The sequence below is a fragment of the Etheostoma spectabile genome, chromosome 1 (assembly GCF_008692095.1).
Source record: "Etheostoma spectabile isolate EspeVRDwgs_2016 chromosome 1, UIUC_Espe_1.0, whole genome shotgun sequence".
NCBI classification, from domain to species: Eukaryota; Metazoa; Chordata; class Actinopteri; order Perciformes; family Percidae; genus Etheostoma; species Etheostoma spectabile.
This window is the reverse complement of record NC_045733.1, coordinates 28,279,843-28,306,729: the sequence shown is the minus strand read 5'-3', so window position 1 is coordinate 28,306,729 and position 26,887 is coordinate 28,279,843. Positions and strand designations below refer to the sequence as shown.

Below are 26,887 nucleotides of genomic sequence, written 5' to 3'. Positions count from 1 at the left end.
TGTTTCTTGGTTTTCTCCCCGTCCTGTGTGTTTCTGGCTTGTGATTTCCCTTTTTCTTCCTGTGTTGTGGTGGGTGACTCTCCCCGTTATTCCTCTCCGGTTTCTAGTTTTTTTTTTGCTTTCTGTCTAGGCTGCCTGTCCCTGTCCCTGCTGCTTCTCGCTCCTCTTCCCTTTTCTTCTCCTCCCTAGTCTCCTTTCTTTGTCTCATCCTCGCCCCTTCCGAGTACTCGTACCTCATCGCCCTGTCCTCTTGCTTTCTGTCTCGTCGGTCTTGCTCTCTGTCTGATCTGTCCTGTCCTGCTCTCTGTGCTTCTCCCTCTTTCGGTTGGCTCTGTTCTCACTGTCTTTCTCTCTGTTGTATCAGTCTCTCCCATGTCTCTCTTGTTCCCTGTGTTCGGTCTAGTTCACGTCTGTCTCTGCGTCTGCTGTTCCCCTCTCCTCTGTTGTTTGTGTGTATCTCTCCGTCTTTCCTACTCTCTGTATCCTCTTTCTCTCTGTCTTGTCTCTGCTCTCAGCTCGTGTGTCTCCTCTCTGGGTCCGTCTTTCTCTCTCTGTGTCCCTCTCTCCTCCTTCTCCCCTTCTGCTCTCTGGCCTTCTCCGGACCACCCCTGTTCCTTTTTTCGGCTCGCTTTCTCTGTCCCCTCTCCTCCAATCCCTCGTCTGTTTGTTGTCCTCCCGCGCCCTGCTCCATTTCTCTGTCTCTGTTCTTCCCTGTGTCTGCTGTCTGCCTTCTCTGTGTAACTCTCGCTCTGTTTTTTTGTCTGTCTTCTCTCTCTCTTTGCTGTTGTTTTGTCTCTCACTGTTTATCTCCCTACCTTTTTGCTCTCCGTCCTGGTGCCTTTTCCCCTCTTTCTTTTTCGTTTCCCGGTGTCCTGTCTGTCGGTCTTTCTGGCTGTCGTGGCCTTTGTGTCCTCCGGAGCGTTTTTTCTGTTTGCTGTCTCCCCCTCTTCTGTCGCTGTCTCCCTTTCTTAGGTGGTCTCTGTGTCTCCCTGTGTCTTTTTATTGGCTTTCCTCCTCTGGTTCCCTCGCCTCGCCACCTGTCTCCAGTCCCCTTGTTTCTGGACCTTCCTGGGCCCCGCTATCAGTGCCTTTATTTGCCTGGTCCTTTGTCCCATCCCCGCTCTTCACGTCCCATCCTCCTCAGTCCTTCTATTGCTCCCTCCTCCTTGGGTCCCTCTCTCCTCCCTTCTTTCCTCAGTCCCCCCTTTCTCGCTACCCTCGTTAATTTCCCCCTCCTTTCTCTGGCTCCTTTGGTCCAGCTCCCTGTGTCCTTGTCCCCCGGTCTCTGGTTTGCCTCTGTCCCCCATGTCCCTCTGTCCCTTGTTTCCCCGTCCCCTTGTCCCCCTCCTTTCCAGGGTCCCTTCCGCCCTTTCGTGTATGTTTTTATTTCCCTTTTGGGGTTTTTGTTTTTTTTGACATCTGGGATCTTCTTTGGGGGGGGTACCTGTTGTGTTTTGGGGTTTTGTTGGGGGTTATTTCCCCGTTTGGCTTCCCTGGGTTTGTTTCTGGTTTTCTCTCTTCTCCCGGTCCTGTGTGGGGTTCTGTCTTGTGGATTCCCGGAAGTGTCTGTTGGGGCAGACTGTCCTTTAGTTTGATAGCCAGCGTCCGGTCGTGGGGCCCGGGTCTAGTCTGTCGACTCACGTTGTTTGGTCGGATGGGCCAGCCCGCCCGAATGTGGAGCCACCTGATTATCACACGTTCCCCTTAGCCGCTACCGCCGGGAGGGCAACCCCCTGGGGCCTGGTCGCGGGGGGGATCATTCCAGTGGGGTGGGGGCGGTTGGGCCATCGTCCTGGTGAGCTGTGCAACTTGCCGTCTCCCCTGTGCTACTGTTTTGTTTTCCTCTCGTGCCTTCTTATTCATCTGCCCGCCACCTACCTGTGTTCCTCGTCTTCCTGCCTGCAGTCCTGTCCTTCCCTGTGAGTTTTTTTCCCACGCCTTTTTCCGCTGTGTCCTGCTCACCTTCTACATGCCGGCGTTGCTGTGGAGTGTTTTTTGGACTCCACCCTTTAGCTCCTTGTTTTTTGACTTTTGTCAATCAATCATTCTGCCGTGCCTGCCTTGCCTGCCTACCCTGCTTTTGGGTCCTCCTTTATCTGTACCACAGTGACAACAAGCCACTTTTAACTGCTCTCCGGATCCTTCGCCCCAGTAATAATGTGTAGGTGGCCTCCCCATGACACTGCCGTGCTTTATCACCTCAGTACCAACCTCTACACCTTTCTTTTGCTTGTTTTCAAAATTTTATCTATAAGCCGCATTGGGATCTGGAATACCCAAAAGTACATCTGAACGACCATATATCGGTGTCATACATTCAAATTCACAATACACTTTCACCTTCCATGGATTGTAGTGTTTTCTGAAAGTTGTGTTTGACCAATCTGGCCTGTTCCCATAAACTCCCCATTCGACTCAACAGGTTTTTTGTTGGTAATTTTCCAGCGTTTCTTTTAGTTTTCATTAAATATTCAGACAGTTTACTTCTCTAATTTCTAATGGCATCTCCCTGTTTCTATTAATAGTGCAGATATTGGAGTTTTATGAAACGCCAAACTACACAATCTAAGGACTTTTTGTTTGACTATATCAAGCTGACTAATCACTTAGGGATTCTGCCCTAGCAGACAGTCATAATCAATAGTTGATCTCATCATTGCCCTGGATAATCGATCGTCATAGTTGTTTTTTTAATTAACACAGACATTAACAATGCCAGTATGTATATTTCAATGTCCAAAACCAAGTGCTCCATACAAGAAAAAAAAGATATATATATTAATATAAATATATAATTATATTATTATATATATATATATATATCTTTTTTTCTCTGTAGGAGCCACTCTGTGTTGACATTTGAAATCTATCCATACTGGCATTGTTTGTTCTTTGTTATTACAAAAAACTACTGACGATGACTATCCACGTGCATGTATGAGGATCACTATTGACTTATGACTGATGGCTATATGGCAGCAATCCCTGTCAGTGTTAGTCACTTGATATAGTCCCAGCAAAGTCCTTAGATTGTGGTAGTTTGGCGTATTCATAAAACTCCAATATCTGCACTATTTAATAGAACAGTGGAGATGCCATAGAAATTAAAGACGTCAACTATGGTCTGAGTATTTATGAAAACTACAAGAACCGCCTGTAAAATTACCAACAAAAAACCTGTTGAGTCGAATGTGAGTTTATGGGAACACCAGATTGGCCAAAACAACTTACAGAAACACTCCATTCCATGGCAGGTGACAATTGGTATTGTGTGAATTGAACTGTTGCCCACCGTAGTCGTTCAGAATTCCTTTGGGGTTAATTCCAATCCCAATGCGATTTACTATTTTTGAAAACAAGCAAAAGAAATGGTGTTCAGAGGTTTGTACTGGAGGGGTATAAAAGGCCCGGCAGTCAAATTGGGAGGCCACCTACAAATATACTGGGTCGAGGATCCGAGAGCAGTAAAGTGCTTGTTGTCACGGTACAGCTAGAAAGGAGGACCCAACGCAGATTAGGCAGCCAGCAGCAAGGCAGGAATGATTTATTTGACAAAGTCCAAAAACACAAGGACAAGGTGGAGTCCAAAAACACTCCACAGCCCAACGCAGCACTGTCGAAGGTGAGCGAGGACACAGGGAACATGCGTGGGAACACTCACAGGGAATGACAGGACTGCAGGCAGAAACTGAGGAACCCAGGTTAGGCTCTGTGCGGTCCAATAAAAAATTAGCAAGCAACACTAGGCAAACAAAAACAGGTAGCACACGGGAGACGGCAGGTTGACACTCACAGCCGATGGTCAAACAGATCAAACAAAACTGGATGATCCAACAAGACCAGAGGAAACACTGGGGTTACTACAGTGAGGTTATGAGGTCGGGTGAACAGGTAACATCAAGTGGACACATTAGGGTGGCTGGAGCATCGAGAAACAATAGTGAAGCTAGACAGACTAGACACGACAAGACAGAAGCTGACTATCAAATAACAGAGTAGAAACAAACAACACTTACGGGAATGACAAACAGAACCACACAGGACCCGGGTGATAAAACAGAAACCAACACAGGGAAGGCCAAACCGGGAAACTACCCCCACACAAAACCCCCAAACCACACACGTACCCCCCCACCAAAGATCAGATCCCAGATTTTCAAAAAAACAAACCCAAAAGGGAACATAAAACAACCCGAAAGGGCGGAAGACACTGGAAAGTAGGGGCCAAGTGCTGGGAAACCAAGGGACATCAGAGCCTTGGGACAGGGCAAACCATGAGCACCGGACAGGAACACAGGGAGCATGGACAAAGGACCCTAGCAAGGATGGGCAGATTACGATGAGCGAGAAAGGACTGAGAAGACAGAGCGAAGAGGGCCAAGGAGGAGGAGCAATAGAATGACTGTAGGAGTAGAGGGAGTGAAGAGGGGTGGGCCAGAGACCAGGCAATAAAAGGCCCTTGATAGCGGGCCCCAGAGAGTCCAAACATGCTGGAGACAGGTGGCGAGCGAGGGACCAAGGAGAGCAAGCCAATAGAAGACACAGGTGAACACGAGACCACCTAGAAGTGGAGACAGCGCAGAGAGCGTGGAGACAGACAAACGAACAAACCCAGAGACACAAAGGACAATACACAGTACAAGCAACAGACAGACCCGGGAACGTAAAAGACGAGGGAGAAAGCACAGGACTGAGAGAAAACCGTTAGGGAGAACAGATGACAACCAACAGAAAAGAGAGAGACAGACAGACAACAAACAAGAGCGAGATTTACACAGAGTAAGTGCCGAGCAGACACGGGAGTCAACAGTAGACAAGAGCAAATGGAGCCAGGGCGATGCAACAAACGCGAGGGATTGGAGGAGAGGGACAGCGAAAGATAGCCAAAAGGAACCATGGTAGGTACGGAGAAAGAGCCAGCAAGGAGACGTGTAGAGATACGGAGAAGACACAGAGAGAGAAAGACTGACCCAAGAGAGACACAGAGCGATAGAACAGTAGACACAGACAGAGAAATAGATACAGAGAGTATGAGACGAGAGGAGCATACACACAAAAACAGAGGAGACAGGCCAAACGCAGAACAGAGTGAACTAGACCGTACACAGGGCCAAGAGATGACATGGGAGAAACTGATACAACCAGAAAGACAGTAGATACAGACCACACCGAAAGAGGGGAAGCAGAGACAGACAAGACATATCCGTACAAGAGCAAGACCGACATGATACAGAAACAGAGATCAGTGCGACTGAGACAGTAATCGGAGGGCGAGGATGAACTCAAGAAATACTAGAGGAGAAAACAGGGAAGAGTTACGAGAAGCAAGCAGGGACAGGGACAGCCAGCCTAGACAGAAAGCCAAAAAACCTAAACTGAGAGGAACTTGGAGAGTCACCCACACAAACAGTGCAAAACAGGTGTCACAAGACAGAACCACACAGGACCCGGGAGGGCGAAAACAAGAAACAAACACAGGGAAGGCCAAACGGAAAATAACCCCCAACAAAACCCAACCAACAACAGCTTGTGTATTAATAATCTGACATATGTTTTAAAAGTTGAGAGATTCCAGTCATTTGTTAGTCCGTTTACGGCGGTTTATGGCAGTAAAGGTGGGTTGACGATTTTTACAAAACAGGAACATTCGTCGTATGTATGATTCAGCTGCAACCCTAATTACATATAAGATACCAAAACTACGTCCAACCTATTTGACTTGTGGAAATTTTGTTCACTGGGCACGGGTGGGGTTTATGTGGTTCTGCGCACGGGGGCATGGGTAACAGAGGTCAGATTGAGTGGCAAGAGGAAAAGCAGTGCAGAGGAAAGATTCAAATAATTTTCCGAAATCAGAATCAATCATAATCTACAATCAGAAATTACTTAATGATCCCCGAAGGGAAACTCCTGTTGTTCGTTGCACAATAGTAGAAATATAAGTAAAGAAATTTAAGGAGTGTGAGATTTACATAGTTAAAGGAATCATTATGTACAGTATTTACATAATTAACAGAATAGTTTGCCAATGGGAAAAGTAAAAATATAATAATAATAATAATTGTAACAGTTGAGTATTAGCCACATTAACCCAGTGGTTATTGCCAAACCGATAATAATGTCCCGTTCAACCTCTCTAATTGGTGTGTTCACAATCTCAAGGGAGTAGTTAACAGTTTAATGGCCACAGGCAGAATTACTCCGGTGGCCTCTGTGGTGCAGTTTTGGGAGAATGTAGTCTATCATTGAAAGTGTTTCTCCTGTTGATTGAGCAGCAAGCCTGAGTTGGTGCGAGACATTGCAAGTGGGATGTGTTTGGACAGCGTCCTCCTCTCTGACACCACCCGACCAGAGTTCCGTATCCCCCCCACGCGTCACCGGCCTTGCGAATCTTTTTGATTCTGGTTGGGCGTCCGCTACCCTCGCCTGCTGCCCCAGCATGGCAACAGCAAAGGAGATAGCACGGGCCCCCACAGACTCATAAACCTACCTCCAGCATTGTCCTGCAGATTTAAAGGACCTCAGCCTCCTCAGAAAGTAGCACGGCTGTGGCTCTTCTGTAGAGGTGGTGTTTCTTGGCCCAGTCCATTTTATTCGTTCCAAGTGCACTCGCAGGTGTTTGTAGTCTCCTCCACAAGTCCACACTGACCCCTGATGGTAAACGTGGCTCACTGCTGCCTTGGCTCCCTTATGATCCCACCACGGTCCTGTCACGTTGAACTGTAGATGGTTCGCCTCTCCATGTTGACAAGTCCCCCCACCACAGCTCTGTACTCAGCCTCGTCCCCCCCCGCTGAATCATCCACCACACCGCATGGTCTCAGAAAACTTCTGAAGATGGCGGACTCTGGTGGTAGTTAAGTGCCTGTTGGTGTAGATGTGAAGAGGAGGGAGAGAGGACGTCCCCCTCTCGGGTCCCCGTGTTGCCTGTTTGTCAGTATGGGTCACGGATTTCCAAGTAATATACTTAGGTTCCGTACAAGAAATGTGGCTACGGCCAGGATGTGAAAGGAAGGGAAACTTATTATTCATACAAAGATAGGTAACGAAAGACAGATCTGTTGGCCTAGGTCTTATCCAGATGAGGTTTGGGTCCGAGGAGTGGGGCTGGCTCGACTGGTAAATCTCCTGATGGAAAAGGTGAAAATAAAAAATAAAACTATTTACCAAAGGAAGAAACTATTCAGAGAACATGGGATCAACTTGATAAACTGTTTTAATTTACACGCTCTTCTTGAATTTGGACGGTTGTAACAAATTGAAAAACTGATGGTAGGAACCTGCACAATATTTGGAGTAATATGAACCATATAGACCAATCTCTATTAAAAGGTGTAAATAGCAACTAGATGAACAGAGGAGGCCGCAATACGCCCTAGTCTTGCTGTCTAGAAGCCTGCCTGAATCAGAGAAGAAAAGAAGTGGTCCCCGTTAGCGCACACAGGACGGTTAGCACTCACTGCTGTACCATGTTCCGAGCCGTGTTCCGACTGTCGGCCACAGGGCCCGAGATCTGCCGGTCTCTCGACCCTGCCTACTCAGGTACGTTCATCTGCTTTGCTTCTACCGTGAAACGAGAGACCGTCTGATATAAGATACTCCAATAAGCTTGCCCTGCTAACTGTTTAGCTACATAGCTTTAGCTACAGCTGTGGTGCAAAGCTAAATCTAGGGACAATAAATTATTGTTATGGTTAGCTGTCGTTGGGTCTGAACGTAATAGTTTACACCTCACGTATCGTTTGTGATTTGAAAAAAAACAACACGAAATGATTTTAGCAGAAAAAGTCCCGACCTTGTGCTGCCCCCTTTACGTTTGTCAAGAGCGTCATTCACCGCTTTTTAGCGCAGCTGTACGTTAATGTTCTAGCTAACTCGACCATGCTGTACTATGTAATAGTCGCTAGCTTTACAATGTGCGTTATCGTTTTACGTATGGAACCTTTCATGATGTAGATTTGACCCTGTTTTGGTGCCTTAATTATCCTCCCATGTTTAACTGTCCCTGACCTAAACCTCTTCCCCCACCCCCCCCCCCCCAAAACCCCCCCCCCCCCTAGGCTCTTAGCTTACGTAGCTATATAGATATCAATAATTGTTTATTATCCCCAATGGGAAATACTGTACTGCACTCTGTGGTACACACTTTTTGTATCACTCCCAAACACAGCCTGAATACACACCCAATGCTCAGGCCTCTACACTGACTATACAGGAGAGATTGTCGAGTGAGTGGGCTTCCAGCTAACCAGCGCCCTGAGCGGTCGCGTGGGGTACGTGCCTTGCTCAGAGGCACCTGGCCATGCCCAGGAGGTGAGTGCCCCAATCTCCCAGCACACCAATCCCCATCCCAACTTTTTGGGTCCATACGGGGATTTGTAACCATGGACCCCCGGTGTCCCACCCAACATCCCTATGGACTGAGCTACTGCCACCCCCAACTACAGCAAACTTCCCATGTCAAGTACAACCTAAACGACACTTATACCACGGACGCCCCATTTGATAAGATTTTGTCCCATGACCCCCATCTGAAAGGATTTTTGCTTTCAGATCTTTAAATACAGAAAGTTTTTGACATCCATGACTAAAATAGTCATACGTTCTTCATTGTGTGTTGGATGGATGAATTAAAGTGACAATCCGGAACCTCTTCAAGCCCAAATTTGGTACAGTTTGATACTAATATATCACTGTGTGGTGTGTGTGTGTGTGTGTTTTTGTTTGTGTGTGTTTGTGTGTGTGTGTGTTGTATATCTATATATATAATATTATATTACTATATCTACTGTTGAACGCTATAAGGCAGTCCACTCTTGCTTGCCTGTGATAATTTTTTATAAGTATTTAAATATAGGATGATTTTTGATTGACTGTTTTAATTTAAACACCAACTGTTTTCCCTCCACAACTTATATCTATTTATTTCTTATTCATTTCCCGCTTCTTTGTTTTGGGGAGTGAGATATTTGTTCTAGAAGCTGCACTTGAATCACAGTCCCTGTATGCAAAGCACCCCTTGGCCCTCAAAAAGATTCGGATCATTTTGGTGTTAAAGGTTGCATAAGAGTGTCTGGCCACTTCAATGTGTTTAATAAGATAATTCACTCATTCAAATCACTAATCGTAGACGTTCTTGTGTTACTGCTTGGTGTTGGCCTATTGAAAACCAAAACGGGTATTGTAGAAACTGGTTATTATTTGATATTGCATGTACCTGTGAGTTCTTGAAGCTTCATATTGAATTACCACACTAGTATTTGACAACCATTTGAAGAATTCTGTTGTCTACCTTGTGGTTTTTCCACCCATGCATCCAGGCTTACCCATGGCAAGGTGGAGACGGCCTGAGGATTGTTTGATGCCCGTTGGGTCACTTCCTTAGCAAGCCTGACAAGATGCCTGGGACTGATAAAGGTGAACTTTGTTGCACATATGCTTTTTCATATGCGTTTTGTGTCCTCCTCCGTGTTCCTTTTGGACATATCTATTTCGGTTGTGGTCAAATACCTACCCATGTAAATAATTGGACTAATTTTTGGATCTTTTAATGTCCCCTGTTAGACACAGCAGGTTCGACGTTTACAATAGGCTTCATTCCCACAGTACCACCTTTAGCCAACAGCTAGTAGGTATGGGTTTTATCTCTACCAGATATTGCTTTTTCACCTCTATGTTTTTTTGCATTCTCTTCTGTTATTGCTGTTTTTTTAAGTAATGTTTTTCATTTTTTTCCATTTCATTTTTCAATCAGTAACACCCTGATTGGTATGACCTGGTACCTGAGGCCAAGATTCTGATCGGCACTAAGGGCTTTGTCGGAGACTGATTACTTGGCTAGCGCCGTCCGCATCCTAGAGGCCGTTTAAGGTTAGTGTGCCGCCCTTCAGAGTTCACTCGGTCCTGCCTAAAACCTGAGTTTGTTTAGTGGGGACTGTTCTGACAGACTCACAGCCTGAAGGACTGTAACTTAACCATCACTTAAGTTCAAGAATTTGACATTTTTTTTCATGTCGCCTCACAAACTTCACATTAGGGGTCATATTGTGCACACATTGCTTAAAAAAGCACCCAACCTTTAATTAGAATAAAGCACAACTAAAATGTACTCAGATATTACATGGAGGAGTAAAATAAACAATATTAAAGTGTTAAAAACCACTTTACAGAATTTACGGTGGCTACGACTAGGGAGTTGTAGCGCTGTGTGAGTAAGTGGTGTTTGAGGAGTAGTTTTTGTAACATGTCCCAGGATGTTCAGCATTTTGAATATCTGCAGATGGTTTCCATAGGATGTGGCTGCAACACAATCCGTAGCTTCCCACCTGCAGTACCACTCTCTGCTCGGCTTAACTCGGCGCGGTTCCCCTCCCTCCATGTCCGTTGTATATTTAGTACTGCCTCTTGGTTAGCGAGCATGGCTGTCGTCACAGCGACACCGCAGAAAACTGCCATGGCACACACAGAACGTCAAAGTTGTTGGTTTTGCCAAATTTTGTTACCAAGGATGCGAGCCTTCATCAAACAGCTGGCTAAACTACAGTGTTTAAAAATGGCGTGGTGCGCCGTGATCGTGACAACTCTCTCCGGCACTTCGTCTGCTGTTTTCACGTCACCTTTTTGGTAGCGCCCCGTTTGCTTGAATCTCAATGGAGGTATACTCAAAAACAAAGTACCTGTTAGCAGTACTGGGTACGTTTTTCCATTAAGGAAAACAAAATGGAATCAGTCAGGTATAATGTAATGAAAACACATAAGGCCTGTCTCCCAGACAGATCGCGTGTGGGAATGAGAGCTTGCCAGGTCTAGACTGCAGGTTTGGGGTGGGGTTATGATGAGCGGCGGTCTGAGAGGTTACTGGGGGCCAGGACAGGGGGATTGGAGGTGAAAGAGGATTTATTATTATTAATGCAGAGGTGGGATGAGGCCGGGGTGATGTGCTGCCACGTCCCTTGGTGTAGGTGATGGACCCTAGCGATTAGTTTGGACATACTTCGCCTGTCTAGGGTTTTTGCTGGCACCCGACAGGCTCCATTGCAGAGTCCCTAAGAGAGGAATGAAAGCATGTACTGATGGTTGCGCCAACGGAGTCCAAGACTGATTGGCCAAGTCTGGAGAATGTTTTTTAGGATGATAAAATGGCGTATTTGGTGATATATTTTATTATGATTAAAGAAAGTGATGCTCTCATGTTTTGTTTGTTAAGTGTTTTGCAGGACAAAGCCTGCCCCCATAAAGCCAATTTATCCTATCTGATCCAAGAGCTGAGCCAACCCTGTTCCAGAACTGGCATCTCAACCCCAAGAAGATCTGGCATTGATAGTTATAGACTGTCACGTTGAGACTGCCGCTGTACTATAACTACCACATTTACTGGGACAGACTGTTAGAAAGAGAAATGCTTCAGCAGTAATGTACCTTCAGCGAGCTGCCTCCAAACCCTGAATGTTGCTTGCCTACTCTAGAACTGCCCAGCAAAACTGAATTATATATGCCATATACTTTCTTGCAGCTCAAAAAAAATCTTTTGTTCCTCTTCCTCAGGTCATTTGATGTATCAAAAAGACAAAGCCCCTGATTCTCCCGCTGTCAAAAGGTTCATATATTGTTCAAATCCCTGCTGTCGCTGTTGTGTTTACAAATTACTGACCCCTAATAAAGTCAATAATCAAAGAATGTGTTTGTATTATCTTTTCTGGGAATCATTGAACACTTTCAATGGTCTTTTTTTCATTTGACTTTTTGACTACATAGCAGAAAAAAACACAGGTGTAAATAAATGTTTGCGCATTCCATTTAGAGTTCCCTGCCAATTGCCTGCTTCCTTGTGACGTAGCTTACTGGTCGCTTTACATAAAATGGGCCCTTGTTTCATGGTCATTCAGTCAGATCTTTGCTTTACGAATCAAATGTGATGTTTGGAAAATTCTATTATGCATGTGCACCCAGCTGCACATGCATATAACTTTTTTCACAACAGACTTACACAAACAACAATTCATTCCATTTGAATGAATTGAAATACTACGCTGTCTTCCAAGTGAATGGCATTAAACTACAAAGACCACCGTATATCAACCCTGTTGCTGATTTTGGTCAGTGCTTACATCCATGGTATTTACCCTCAAACAAATGCTAATTATTTGTTAAATAAGGTAAGTACATTGATGTATGGGGTCCCAAGGTCACACTGTTTAATGTGTATCCAGTTACAAATGGGTTTACCTTTTCAAGAGACCGTCGAAAGTTGTGTTCCCCTCAAACCTTCTCTCACCGCCTAACGGCGACATAAAGCGATAACTCTTCCGCCTTTATTAATTTTACAAATACTCTGCCTTGCCCAGACCTATTTACGTTACATGGTGAGGTTACCAAAGGGCTGTCCACACATTCATGTTATAACTATATTTATCCACATAGTATTTATGTATTATTCCATTCTTTATATGATAATAGATATATTGAGTCGCTAACCCATTAAAGCATTTCTGCCAATGTGATGAACAAAAGTCTTGTGATCATTATAATAACTTACAAAAAAAAATACTAACTCATTTTTAGAAAGCGTCCCTCATACTGGATTTATTTTGAAAGTCTTGCCCGGAAGTAGTAGACCTGTCACTGAGAGCAGTAGAGCAGCTAACGCTACTAAAGAAGTGCCTGCCTGCTGCTGAAAAACAAAACACGTCCCTGCGCGGTGGGACACTTGACATCATAATGGCTGTGTTGTGGTGTAAATTACTGACAACTAACCGCTACGAATCAGAACGACCTCATGATAACCAGGCATGGGACCCTTGCTGGAAGCGCAGCCGGAGCCTCAAGTTTTCTGTAATGTCATCTAACTAGTCCGTCTAACGCTAGCATTAAACTAGAACTGGGAAGGCTATCTAGCTGACTAGGTACGTACTTAGCCTGACAGCTAAGCTACTAGCAGCTTTGACAGTTTTCGTATGAGACATGCTTACACCATTAGTGTCGAAGAGTTAACTTCTGAGACTTGCTTACGTTTGTCCCCCCCCCCCCCCCCCCCCCCCCCCCCCCCCCCCCCCCCCCCCCCCCCCCCCCCCCCCCCCCCCCCCCCCCCCACCCCCCCCCCCCCCCCCCCCCCCCCCCCCCCCCCCCCCACACCCCCCCCCCCCCCCCCTGGTAATTAGTTTACAAAGATAACGACTTATTGACATGTTTTATCTTCTATAACCAAAGGGCACTGCTTGAAGAGGCTGGAACTCTCATGCTGTCTAGTGAATTTGGGTTTACCCTGTAGACAAATTTAAACTAATTTGGAAATATATCAAGATGCGTTTACGCTACAAACATGTTTAAATGAAGATTATATTTGCAGTACCATTGAGGTTGATTTAAAACACTTTGTTAAGACCCCCCCCCCCCCCACCCCTCCAACAGCAAGAACACACCATCTTGTCATTTGTCATCACATGATTCCATTTCTGTATTACTTAGCTGCCATACATATATAAATACAAATTATCCTCTTCTCCAACCTCAGGCCCAAAAAGTAAGTGCCACAACCTAGAGCCGCCGAGGAGGGATCAGCCTGTGGATAAAAAGACCTTACTCATTCCCAGAGCCCAGCAATCCACATCAAACTACGTAAGCATTTTCTTCCTGACTCATGCCAATGTTTATTATCCCGCCTGTCTAGAGTCAGGAGTCTTTTCATTTTTTTTTTATAGTTCAGCTGTGGTGTTACCATTGTGACCAAGGACAAAAGGGACGCTGAAGACTGTTCAAGGTGCGCTTGGGACAGCAGAGCTTGAGTCACCAGGTAAGTCGTAACAGTTTTATTAGTTTCAATGTTTTCAGACTCTGTGTACTAAAGCATTCCATACAGTCACCTTTTCATTCAATGCATTTCAAGTTTAGTCATCTTTTCAGTTCAAGTATTTCAACACCCTCCTGCTGACTGACTGGCGATCTATTCCAATATTTTATTGGTATCTACAGAAAAAAAAAAAAGACTGAACGTGCACTTCCTGATAAAGTCCCTAAACATGTCCATGGACAGTGAGGATTTACACACAGAGAGAGTTTAATTGCCAGTAAACTTACGGGAGTGTGATCGGTCATGTTGAGATTGACGGACCACTGCAACAGGCACATTGACATATTTCCCAACTCTTTAGTTTCTGTTTTAAAATATGTTTCACCCACACACACCACACACCCACACGCGCACACACACACACACACACACAGTAAATGAAATGGGAACTGATTTATCTTTTGGTTATCCTTTCCATAAACATAACCAAAAGACAATTTCTTAATTAGAAAATGGAAAGTTGAGTTTTGTTATACCCTGCATATAAGAACTGTGTTGAATGTCATTTTATCACGCTGGATTGAACACCTATTTGCTCGCCTGTAATTTCATCATGCACCAAGTATAAAATTTTGTAAATTATTTTTTGGGGCTTTTTGCCTTATCTGATAGTGAACAGCTGTAGACAGGAAAGGTGGTGGAGATAGAGTGGGGGCAACATGCGGGTTGAAACTAAGCCAGCTGCTGCAGTTGGGACGGTGCCTGTACATCGCTCACACTCATTTCAAGTGACTACAGGCACCCAAGAAAAACATTTTTTAATCATTATGCCATCATTCTTAAATGAGCATACTTGGTGTACTTGGCCAGATATTTTTATTTTTCAACCTTCCAACGCTAGGAAAGTCATCCTCTCGCATTCAGGGTTTTTAGAAAGCCTGCTTAACCTGTTAATCTTCAGAAAGGAGGCAAAGATAAGAACCATCATGCACACCCCTACCAGGTGTGAATCAGTACCTGAGCATATAATCGATGTTGCAATCAATCTCGCGCTACTATGAACTATATGTCCTTAGATTTTGATATATCATAAAATTTTTAAGTTTTGCTTTACCTGTTTTTACAGGCTGCATTACAGAAAGTGCTGCATTTTCTGAACTACCAGACTGTTCTGCTGTTCTATATTTACTTTACCCACTAGTCGTTACAACTTTCTGGAGAATATTTTATCAAAATACCATGTGTGTAATAACATTTAGTATAAGCCCACATAATCAAGCACAAAATGGTGTGTGAGGTGTTTGGTCTGAATATCTGTAGTTTTGTTTTTTTCTCTATATCGCCACCCTATGTGGATATACCAAAGTTTAATTTAAACCGCTAGTTGGCTTTGGTGCCCTCCCATTGAGGAATTCTATAAAATGACAACCAAAACTGTTTGGCGCGTCCACGTGAGAAGAACAGATGGAAGCGAGTAAAAAAAACTGATGGAACTGAGCATGATGTGAGATTAAAAGTCGCCAAGACACCACAATCTCTAACACAGCCATATGGAGAAATACAGAGAGAGTTGTGTTGAGCTGATAGTCATAATTACTTTTCTCAACTCATTGGCAATGGGCTTTGAATGTACGATGTTGATAAATCAAAATGTTAGGCGTAAAAGCTTAAAATGAAAACACTTCGTGCAAGGTATTGATGGATTTACGTCACAAGCCTTGCTGTGGAATTCATGAACAAACATTACCAGAGCAGCAGTTGTCAACAGGTAATTTTAGTTTTTTCTTTTCCTAATCAATGCTTTAAATGTGTTTCAATCTACACCATGGCAGAAAAAAACTATAAACAAAAATCCACTGAAAATTTTAATAATGGAATCTGACGACACACGGCCATAATTCTCAAGACCTTACATACACCTTTAGGAGTGTGTGCTTGGACGCTTCATGAATCTCAAGTCCTGACACTGCATATGAATATTCTTCCATATACTGCATGTGTTGTATCCCACAATACAGTTCTTATTTGACGGTTGCTTTGTTTTTGTTTGTTGTAATTCATAGAGAAAACACCGGAATGGCGTGGAAAGCCCTGAATGAAGCCCTCTCACCAGACCTCCATGGTGTCATCGCCCAGGCAAGGAGCGAAGCGTACGGAAGAGTTATTCGCACGATGCGTGGAGGAGGGTCTGGCATCCACACAGCATTCCGGGACGGGATAAACCACGCTCTGGTTTATTGGCATCCTTAACCCTCGTATTGTCTCACTTCCAGGTACCCTCTCTGTATACCCTTTGGTCACACTGACCGTACTTATTTGGGTTTTTAAAACCAATTCAGAATAAAATTTTACTCATAATCTATTAACAATCGTCAATTTCAAACAATTGGATAACATATCAGGTTTAGGGAATGCAATCGTCTCTGTTTATTAAAATGGAAGTGGATTTGTGTTGTTTTTTGTTCATAAGTATAATTCATGTTAAATCCACTCTGGAAAAAACCACGTTGTCATATCCAGATAATTTTCTAATTGGTCAGAATACATGTGTATCACAGAAATAAGGTAATGCCATTGATTTTTCCGGTAGCAAAGTGTAACTTGTACCAGTTTTCATTCTTGAAAAATGTTGAAAATGGTCAATTTGACTCGATATCAGACACATAGTGTTGAAGCATTACAACATTTTTTGTTTTGTTTCATTATATACCCTGATGGGTTCTGCAGTTTTGTGTTTGAGCCTGGGTGGCGCTTGCCTGGAAGGCATCAAGGGTAATCTAGCCTCAGTACACAGTGTGTGGTAGAAACGGGAAGCAAACAGCTTTTCCCGTGTTGTTGCTGGTCAGTTCGAGGCAGTTTAATGTCACGTGTCATCTTATTAATGGTTGAATTTGACAATGGGAAAAACTGGTCACAGCACCAACATGCAGACAGTACGTGTGCCTTGATTATTCGGCACAACACCGTCCAAGCAAGTTCTCCCCTGATCCCACCGACCTTGGGCCGAGTGAGGAGTGATAAGACCTCTACATTAAAGTGAAAGCTTCTTAATGAACTCGCCAGATCGCATTCATTGGATATGTAACAGCTGGACTCGAGACCCGTCGTGGGGTTCGCCATCAATCCGCCATCGTGGGATTTCTGGGTCCTCGAGTGGATCGTTTTGTAACCCGGCAGCTCTACTCTTGCATAGAAGAACCGAACCGGAGCCACCAGGACCCCACATGGGAGATGTTGGGCGGCGGACGCGGTTGCGCGAGTCGGAGCAGAGTGGAAAACTCAGTGTCGGCAACCATTGACAGGCGTAGGACATTTGAGAGCAAGACCATTGACAAAGTAAACCCGTAGCGCTACCATATACATCATGGCGCCTCTAACATTTAAGGTGTGCACACATGATAACGACCAATGGTTTTTAAAAAACTGTGGTGTATCTAAAATGCTGTTTATTATTAAGGATTGTTTTTGATTATGTGGTTGACTATGATTCTGTACAAGGGTACACTGGCCGTAGTATGCTGTGATTCACCCACGCTGACCAGGCCGCCAGCTGTGAAACTGAACCCCAACTCTGTCATTAAACGACCTGTCAACTAACACACAAAAGCCTATGTATAAATTGGAAACGCTTCAAAAACCAAGAAAGTTAAAATTAAACAGAGCAGTCTCGCAAAAGGTCCAATCAAGTGTGTGCAGGCAGAATAATATACGAGTAGTGGCATTTACTTTTGACAATACAACTCTGTCGCAAAGAAGCAAAGGAGACGCCACATCTCTGGTGAAAGACTCGTACCTCCTGCAAAAAATGACAAACATTGATTTGGTTTAAAGCAAGATTGTTGGGTGTTTCGAGTTTTATAAACACTGAAACAAATGTTTGGCAAAGCAGATATCCTAATCTGCTGAAAATGAGATTGGAAGTGAAACCTGAAGAACAGTATCTCTAAGTTGTAACGATGTTTCTGCACAACCACTCTTGTCAGTAAAGATCGCGCCACTCAAAAGCAGTTCCTTCTATGTGCATCAGCCACGCATTCAAGCTGAGCAGAGAAGACGCGCTTGAACTCGCGCGCAGCTTTAAGGACACGCTGGAAGAGCAAACAGAGGAGCTACGGAGACGAAGGAAAGCTGACTTCGAACCGAAATGGCTCTCTGCTCTAAATTAGCATATTATCTTGCTTGGCCAGTAACACGCAAGCTTTCTCCAAACACACAGTCCAATGGGATGGAATCTTATTTTGAAAAAGGAACAAGTTAAAGGACCTTCCACCATTTCCAAATTCTGAAAAAGGAGCAAGGTTAAAGTAAAAATTCCTTCACTAATCCCGAGCAAATCAATAACCTCACCCTTCTGACCTCTAACCAACCACCACCATGCACAACAACCTTAATGCGAACAACAGCATATTGGGATGCAACCCGAACCCATCCAGATATTCATCCTAAAACAACAAGCATGGAACCATTTAACGTAACTCTTCTGGACCCTCACTTGCAATACAAAATCCAAATGTCAGTAAGTCGAACTACTACTGCCAAGAAGGATGAAACATCAGCACGTATGACTGCTGCAAGGCCAAATGAATATCAACATTGCGTATACAACAACAACTGCTCATTTGATTCCACCAAATAGAAATACCTTTTTTGATGGAATCCTCGGGAGATAATCTTTTTATACGACGCGTTCGAACATTGGTGTGAGAGCAATGCAGCAAAAAGGGGGATTGTTTATATTTTCCTGATAGTAACACAAGATGACGTCAACGGAGTTAGTTCGTACTTCGGTAATTGCTCCAGAAAGAGGCTTACATGCAAACATTTGTTGCTAAGAACACTTTGGCAATGACATAAGATCACCGCAGATACATGGAAAAAGTCCGCAATTGGCCAGGTGTAAAATCGGAGGACGTTCGGACGCTTCAGCATATGCGTTGTTTTTTGCGGCAATGTGGTAATGCAATGGAGATGTGCTTTGCATGAGAGAACTGGACATGCCGCGATATGAATAGCATGATTCTAAAACTTCCATATAAGTTAAAGAGACACTGGATTGTTTCTGCTTGTGAAATATTGGCTAAATTCATCGATGGCAGATTCATGGACTTGTGTCCACATGTCAAACTGAAGTAAAATAGTGTCTGACCCAATCTTGGGGAATATCCAGAACACCACGCTTGTTTACAATGATTAAAATGTGCACAATGACAAGATTCACGATTTAAAGAAACCGTTTTTTGCAACCACTGCTACTATTGAACCTTCATCTGATACATCATAACCACAACCAGTTCAGTGCAAGATGGTTTCATCTGCAAGCACCACCCACATTTGTTGTGGATGCTCTCAGTCATCCACTGGTACGGTGTCCGACTATTGGAAGGAGAACCGCATAGGACAATAAACCTTTAAAGGAAAAAGAGTTGCTTTTGTTGCTCTGCATTGCCCCCCCACCCCCCCCGTATGATTCAAAGGATTGCGATAGCGCTTGACTTGCAATAATGGCACCAAAACCATCCCAGTCCTTCCCATCAACCATCATGTGTATCTCAAACACACAGACTCTACAAGACAAAGGAAGAAAAAAAAAGAAAAAAAAAAAACAAAAAAAAGTGAAAAAAAAAGATAAGAACTGTGGAGCGCACTGTCTCTATCAGATGTGGTCTACAGTGGTCTGGGGATTAGTGACTGGGATTTTATCCTTCCACCATTCAGGTAAAGTTCCAGTAAAGCGCCAAAGGTTCATACAACTATGCATTTCTTTGATCAGTAGTTACAGCCCACATTTGCTCAAAACCTGATGATGAGTTAATATGAATGGAAGGTAAAACTCAATCAGTCTACGAACCATGCCTCAAGTCATCAGTTTCCATTCAGGTACCTGGTTGTTTAGAGATTGCAAGTCTCACTGAAAAACGTTCTACACGTAACGCAGAGTTTACCCCAGAACAGGATGCCTGTAGGAACCAGGCAACATCACCAAAGAAGAGATAAGCAAAATGGCCCTACTTGGTGGTGTTGATTGTTCCTCGCATCCAAGCGGACCGGGGAGTTGTTGATAGGCACCAACCGCCTCCAAAATGCTTGAACCCTGGAAGTCGTCAAACATCACGGATAATGGACCTTATGCCATTAGTACCCTATTGTGTGTGGGGTTGTTATGTCCCATTCAAGGATGCAGTATGCAGTGTGAGAGAGGCAACGCTACAGTTATAGGATCTCAATAGAAAGACTGAGAGTTACTGAATGCATCTTCAACATGATTTTTAATGAGCCTACAACAGGAGACCAAGATGGATATGTTAGAGATGACGTAAGTTCATGGAATGTATGAAATCATTCAATTCAAATGACTTTACAGCTTCAAACCCGTTCAACGAAAAGAAATTTCTCTCTGCCAAACATCACTGTATTGCTAAGCATCGCATTCTTGATTGAAGAGGAGGTTTGAGAGAAAATGAAAGTACCATCGGAATACCCAACTTTGTCTGCAGTGATGTTCAACAAAAAAGGATATGCTGAACGCTGCCAGAACATCAGTGAAGGTGTCTGAGGAAATACTGTACATTCCACACCATGGAGTGTACCTCCTAAGAAAACATCTCCCGGTGTGTGTTTGACTGTGGAGCAAGGTACCTAGACCATTCCGTACCAGTCAGCTTCTAAAGGTCCCTTAGCTTACCAGTCTTTGGTTAGGGTCATCATCTGTTTCAGACAAGAACTCTGTGCCATAATGGTCGGACATTCATCCATTTCCACCAAGTCAAGGTAGCCCAGAGTAATCAATATTCTCTGCATTCTTGTGGGGCCCGAAGTGTGACTTGAATACAGACTTGTGGAATACAGGCTGACTGGGCATCTGTTCGGGCAGTAATCGTCTCCTAGCTGTGCTTGTTACGCTCTACGAACGACTGCAGAAATCCTCATGACCAGTTTCTCTGATGAGTAAATAGCACATTCCCATCGGAACGTTTTGGTATGACTGTCTTAAAGCATGCCGTCTGAGGATATGGCTATGGAAATGGTCCAGGATGCTGACGCATTTGTCAAAGGTGGGGCTTCCTTTGACAAAATGGCTTATACTAATCGTGGTGTATTGCTATCCATTCCAGAAAAGCAAGATAACGATTCTGCTGAGTTGAATGTGGACAGCCGTTGCCAGTTAAGAGAGCCCTTGGCCTCTCTTGGTGTGTTGAACCGATGTTTTTAAGTTCAAGATGTCACCAAGAACATGCCACCTACTAGACGTGGGCTTCTGTCTTGGTCCACTCAGTTTATGATCCTTTAGGATTTCTTGTCACCACTCACACTTCCAGCAAATTTCATATTGCAGAATTTTTGTAGGCGAGTAATGGTGATGACTCAGATTCCTCGGCTCTCCACAGCAACTGGACAACTGGTTGCTGACCGAATACGTATTGCATTAAGGTGGATCGATGCTCAAGCATGGCAAAAAAAGGTGTTGGACAACTTACTTCCCAGCCAATTCATCACTTTTCAGATGCCAGTGAAGTGGATATTGACAGTGACGATATCTTAAATGCGAACTACCGCAACAAGTGCATGTCTCGTTCTTGCTAGGAAAGTGCTAGGGGCTCCATTGAAGACAAGTCACCATCCCTTTGGAACTCCTGGCAGCTGTTCTGCGCAGTCACGGTTGGACACGATCTTATAGCAGATATTACAGCGTCCGCTTGAAAATCATGTTTGTTGGACTGAAGTCCTTCATTTCTGAATATATCAGAAATTAAGAATAGGAATTTCAACTTTGTGGCAACAGGATATGCCACTATCCGAGCACGATGTCGCTCTAGTGAGTATGTTCAGACCACCCAGAATTCCCTGCAGATGAAGCTTCAAGGGGATTAACAATAGATTTTTTTGATAACCGAAGATATGGAAGGCCCGATTCTGTGTGAACCCGGAACGCCTGGCCCGTAGCATCTTAGATTCTGAAATTTCCGTTGACGACCCCATGTAAAAAGGGAGCTCACAGTTTCGCAGTTGACTTTTGAGACCATAAAAAATGCTACTAATCACTATTCTCGTCACTTTTCTATTGGAGAGATTAAATCGAGGTCAGTTGCTGGATCTTGAAAATTAGATGTCTTTCACGGTAATGAGCAAAAAAAGAAAACAACTCAGTCAAAAGAATGCAGTACATCATGACAAGTAAGGCAAGACAGGAAAATCAGCGCCTTAAAACACATTGCCGGACCAGAGTTTGACTCTGAGGATCTGCTATGCAGAAATGTGCCATTATTAGCTTCCCTCAACAGGGGAGAAGATTTCAGAGAGTTTCTGCATTATCATCGGGCACATATGGAGTGAAACAGGAATAAACAACAATCTACAAATGTGACCCCACTTTGGAGGTGTTGGATTGATAGGGTAGAGGAGACTGAGTAAGGCTGCGATGCCGAGGATAAATAAACATCCACTACCTATCCAGAGACCAACTGTGCCCTCTTTAATATTAAGCATTCACGCATCAGTGGGCCATGGTGGAGAAACCATGTCTCTCCAATTAAGTTGCAAATACTGGATGACCAGTGCCAATCAGCAACAAGAACAATCCTGTCCAAATTGTGGCTTCTGTAGGCCCATAGAGGGAAACTGGGTGAGTCAGAAAATGGCCAACTTACCCATCAGGAGAGACTTTATTCCAGATCTTCCCCCATTCCCCTGTGGGGTTGACTATTTTGTACCGATTGGGTCAGAGGGGACGTAGCCTAAAAAGCGCTAGGAGTCTTTTACTTGGATGCGTTAGAGCAGTCCACTTGGACATTGCTTCTCTTTGGATACTGGACTCGTTATCATGCAGTGCGACACGTTTGTTTGTTAAAAGGACACTTTTCAATCTACGTTTCCGACAATGGCTAACTCTCATTGGTGCCGAAGGGAGCTGAGGAGAAGCTCTGCTGTTTTAAATCATCAACGAAATACAAAGGCCTTTCTACAAGAGGGATAAAGTGAGCTTCAACACACCACAGCTTGTCCATCAGAGTTGTGGGAACGTATAATAAATGGTTCGACTGATGCTACATAGTTTTACATCGATCAAACTCTGGATGATGGATTCCATACAGTTTTGTGTAAGTCGCGGTATTCTAAATGATCGACCCATCCCAAGTTATCTGAAGACCCTAACGATCTGAGCTCGTACCCCCATCATTTACTTACATTGAAAGAAAACCATGTTCCCCTGGAGTTTGAAAGCTGACCTTTACATCAAACGGAGTTGGCAAGTTGCATTACATCTCGACCTTTTTGGAAGCGCCTGGATAAGAGAATACTTACCCTGTTACAGGATGCGCAAAGTGGTTAGGAAGAACGAAGTCTTATGTCTGAGATATTGTACTATTGCGGATCTCTACATCGTCCCGGCAGTTCCGGTTACTTGGAAAGGTCCTCGTACATATCCAGACGAAAGGAACTGGTGCGTGCTGACCAATTACAAACAAGAACCAGCATACTAGACAGGCCCAGTGACACACTTTTCTTCCTGCAGGAGGCTGCAACATAGATTCTAGTCAACGGTAACTACGCTACCTTGGTTTGATTTTTTTTTTGTTTTTTTTTTTTTTTTCTTTTTTTTTTTTTGTGTGATTTCTTTTGGATTGTTTATGGCTCCTTGTTGTAATCTTTATTAAATTGTTATGCCCTCCTGCCTTTACACAATTAGTGGCTGGAGTGTTGAGCCAGTTACAGCATGTTGTTTTGGTTTCATTTATTACATGTATGTTTCTGCGTTTTGTTGGTTTGAGCACTGGGTCGCCTTCGCTGGGAAGGCATAAGGTAATCAGCCTCAGGTACCAGGTGTGGTAGACACGGAAAGCAACACTGTTCACCGTGTTAGTGCGTGTCGTTTCGAGTCAGGTTAATTCAGACGTGTCAGTCGTATAAGGTTGGAATTTGACAATGAAAATAAATGGGTCACAGCACCAATGCAGCAGTACTGTGGACATTGATTATTGGCAAGCAGAACACCGTCCAATCAGTTCTCCCCTGATCCCACCGCATTGGCCTAGTGTAGGACGATGATCAGAGCTCTACACAAGTGTGTACCAATCACTTTGTCTTGGGCGGCGCCCGTGCCCGCGGCAAATTACCTCAGGAAGGAACTAGTTGTGTGGCACATGTGTCCTTCAACATTGTTTTAGTCGTGCAACAGAAAACTCAGATTGGACGATAGTCAACTAGCTGTCTGGATTTACCCTGGAGAGATCGAGGAGCAGTTAACATATCCTCAGAAATCACCAGAGTTTTAGAATAGAATGAGAATGCTTTATTGGCTATGCACAAGTACACAGTACCTGTGCAATGAATGAAGCAATCCCATTAACAGTGGTGACACAACAATTAAGACAAGAAATAAAAAAAATATCTTACAAAGTCCAAAATTAAAAAAATGTACCAAGAAGCGTAGGTATCAGACATCGAGCAAAAGAGTGCATCCAGTGTAAATTCTGACAATTCCTGGAAATCAACGACCATCGCGGTAGTGGAACGTTGTTGGGATATAGACTATTGCCTTAATTTTTTTTTTACTTCTGTTCTCGGGGCCCTTTTAGACGTTAGTCACAACAATGCTACCCGCCTTAATCATCACCGAGGACCTTTGTTGCACTACACTCTGCAGTTAGGTTACACCAGTATACAGTTGAAAGGGTTGTTGAATTCCTAATATCTGCAGGAAACTGAGCACGGCCAACATATACGGTAAGAGTAGATCTTTTACATTTTTAGCCATAAAGTCTATCCACTGGGCCATTTATCCATTTTCCAGTATAACTTTGGCATCTTTGACGATCTTTAGTGTCTCTAATAAGTTTTCAGTTGACACACAGGATATTTGACATGCGAATGATGACAGAAACCTTCCCTTTCGTGTCCTTTCGTGGATGAAGAGATCGATTTTGAGCATATTCCTCAGGATATTCTTCACTGATGTGAGTTAACTCCCAGCACTTCTTCATAGGTGTTAAGAAGATCTGAGTTAGTTCCACAGTTACTGGCTGTGGCTTCAAGTTTCTAAATGTTTATTATCACATTGGTTGTAACGAGTCCACGTGATTGGAAATTCCTTATTCTGGGGGGCTCCAATTGAATGCCAAAGTACTTGTACATGAAGGGACTATTCATATATAATTATTTTTGTAAAGTTACTATAAACGCGAGGCCATGAAGGAAACGTAACTCTAAAAGGCTGGGGTAAAAACATCTGTTCCTCAGTCTGCGGTGTGTGTGCCTTTGGGTGTTCTGTACCCTCCTGCCGAGGCCGCAGGGAGAACAGCGTCTATGGCTGGTGTCTTGGGGGTCCCCTTAATGAACCCTCAGGACTTTTGGACCACTGAAGTCAGCTCACTGGCGGCTGCGCAGGCCTCAACAAAACCCAGTGATTTACAGGGGCCATGCACACCCCCCCTATCCACAGCTGCAACCATGCGATCCCCTGCATGGTGCAGCGTGCCCTCCCAGGGATAAAGCAGCATGATATTAGGCTTCTATTTAGTTTCCCAGTAGTTCAGGCCAAATTTCTTTAGGCGCCTGAGACCACCCCAGGATATTTTAATTTTTCCTTCTACACCGCTGTGCCATTTGATGTGCGAGGTGATCCCACTAAGCATGTACAGTGACATACTACTTGAAGAGATAGTTGCTAACAGTGATTAACAGAGATGTGCAAACTGCCTACGAACAAGTCAGGTGCGCTCATAACACAATTCTGCAAATTCGTGTTTGACTTTTCTGTGGCTTCTTTGCTAATGTAACACATAGCTACGGTGTTCTTGATAGCATTGTTTTGATTTTGAAGTTCCCACTTTTAAATAAAACATTATTCACTGTATTCTTTGAGGGCTGGCGGGCTAGAGTATGTTTCCGCAATTTGGACCATAAATAGGTAATACATATTGACTATTAGAGACCTTTATGTGGCCGTAGTATTAAACAACTGATTGTTGTGCGCAGAGAGAATTGGCAAGCTGAAGGCATCGAACACATATGTATTTAGAGTTTGGTTTAAAAACAGGCACAAAAGTAATTACTGTGGGATTATGAAAAGGGTCCGCTATTCAAAAGCCTGCTACCAGGTTTAGGTCACCTTCCTCTGATTTTTTGTGTGCTTAGTGCCGTTCCTGCCTCTTTGCTCTTCAGGTCCATCCTGAACTTAGCGAAAGCTGCTCTCAGGATGGCTACCGTCTTGATAGAAATCCCCCTATTACGGGACCTGGACCTTCTTCCGCCCAAAGCCATGGTCTCCTCTGTGTGCTGCTGCCCCGAGGCCCTTCCTGCTCCATGCAGTGAGCCAGTGCTGGGACTCGTACCTTTTCAAAGGCTTTGCCAGTTCCTGTCTCTGAAACTTTAGTCCCCCCCGCGGGTTGCCTGAGCCCTCTTTCTGACTCGAGCTCCACTGCTTGTGCTGCCTGAGGGACGTCATCTCTGAAGCCAAACTCTGTTTTTTATGCTAGGACTAGTGCCCCAGGAGCGCTGACCCACATGAACCGAACGGACATAAGAAGCCTTATTCACTGTGACCCAAAGCTTGACCTATTTTAAATTAACACAGGGAAGGCCAAACGGGGAAAATAACCCCCAACAAAACCCCAAACCACAACAGCTTGTGGTATTAATATATCTGACATATGTTATTAAAAAGGTTGTAGGATTCCAGATCATTTGTTAGTCTTTACTGCAGAGTTTATGGGCAGTAAGGTGGGTTGAAGATAACAAACAGGAACATTCAGTCGTATGTAGTGATTCAGCTGCAACCCTAATTACAAATAAAGATACCAAAACTAAGTCCAGACCTGATTTACTTGTGGAAATTTTGCAGCTGGGCACGAGGTGGGGTTTATGTGGGTTCTGACGCACGTGGGCATGGAGGGTAACAAGGAGGCAGATGAGGTGGCAAAGAAAGCAGTGCAGGAGGAAAGAGTTCAAATTAATTTCAGAATCAGAATCAGAATCAGAATCTAAATCAGAAATACTTAATGATCCCCGAAGGGAAACTCTGTGTTCCAGTTGCACAAATAGTAGAAATATAATTAAAGAAATTTAAGGAGTGTGGATATTTACATAGTTAAAGGAATATTATGA

General features: G+C 44.0%; 1 long non-coding RNA gene across 1 annotated transcript in view; it reads left to right on the top strand.

Moving 5' to 3' along the window:
* LOC116689445 (uncharacterized) overlaps positions 1–26,622 on the top strand; it is a 48,695-nt gene extending 22,073 nt beyond the window's left edge. The window contains exon 3 of the long non-coding RNA XR_004331990.1: positions 26,448–26,622. This is a non-coding gene — a long non-coding RNA (uncharacterized LOC116689445). The remainder of the gene's footprint in view (positions 1–26,447) is intronic.
* Positions 26,623–26,887: the final 265 nt, after the last annotated feature.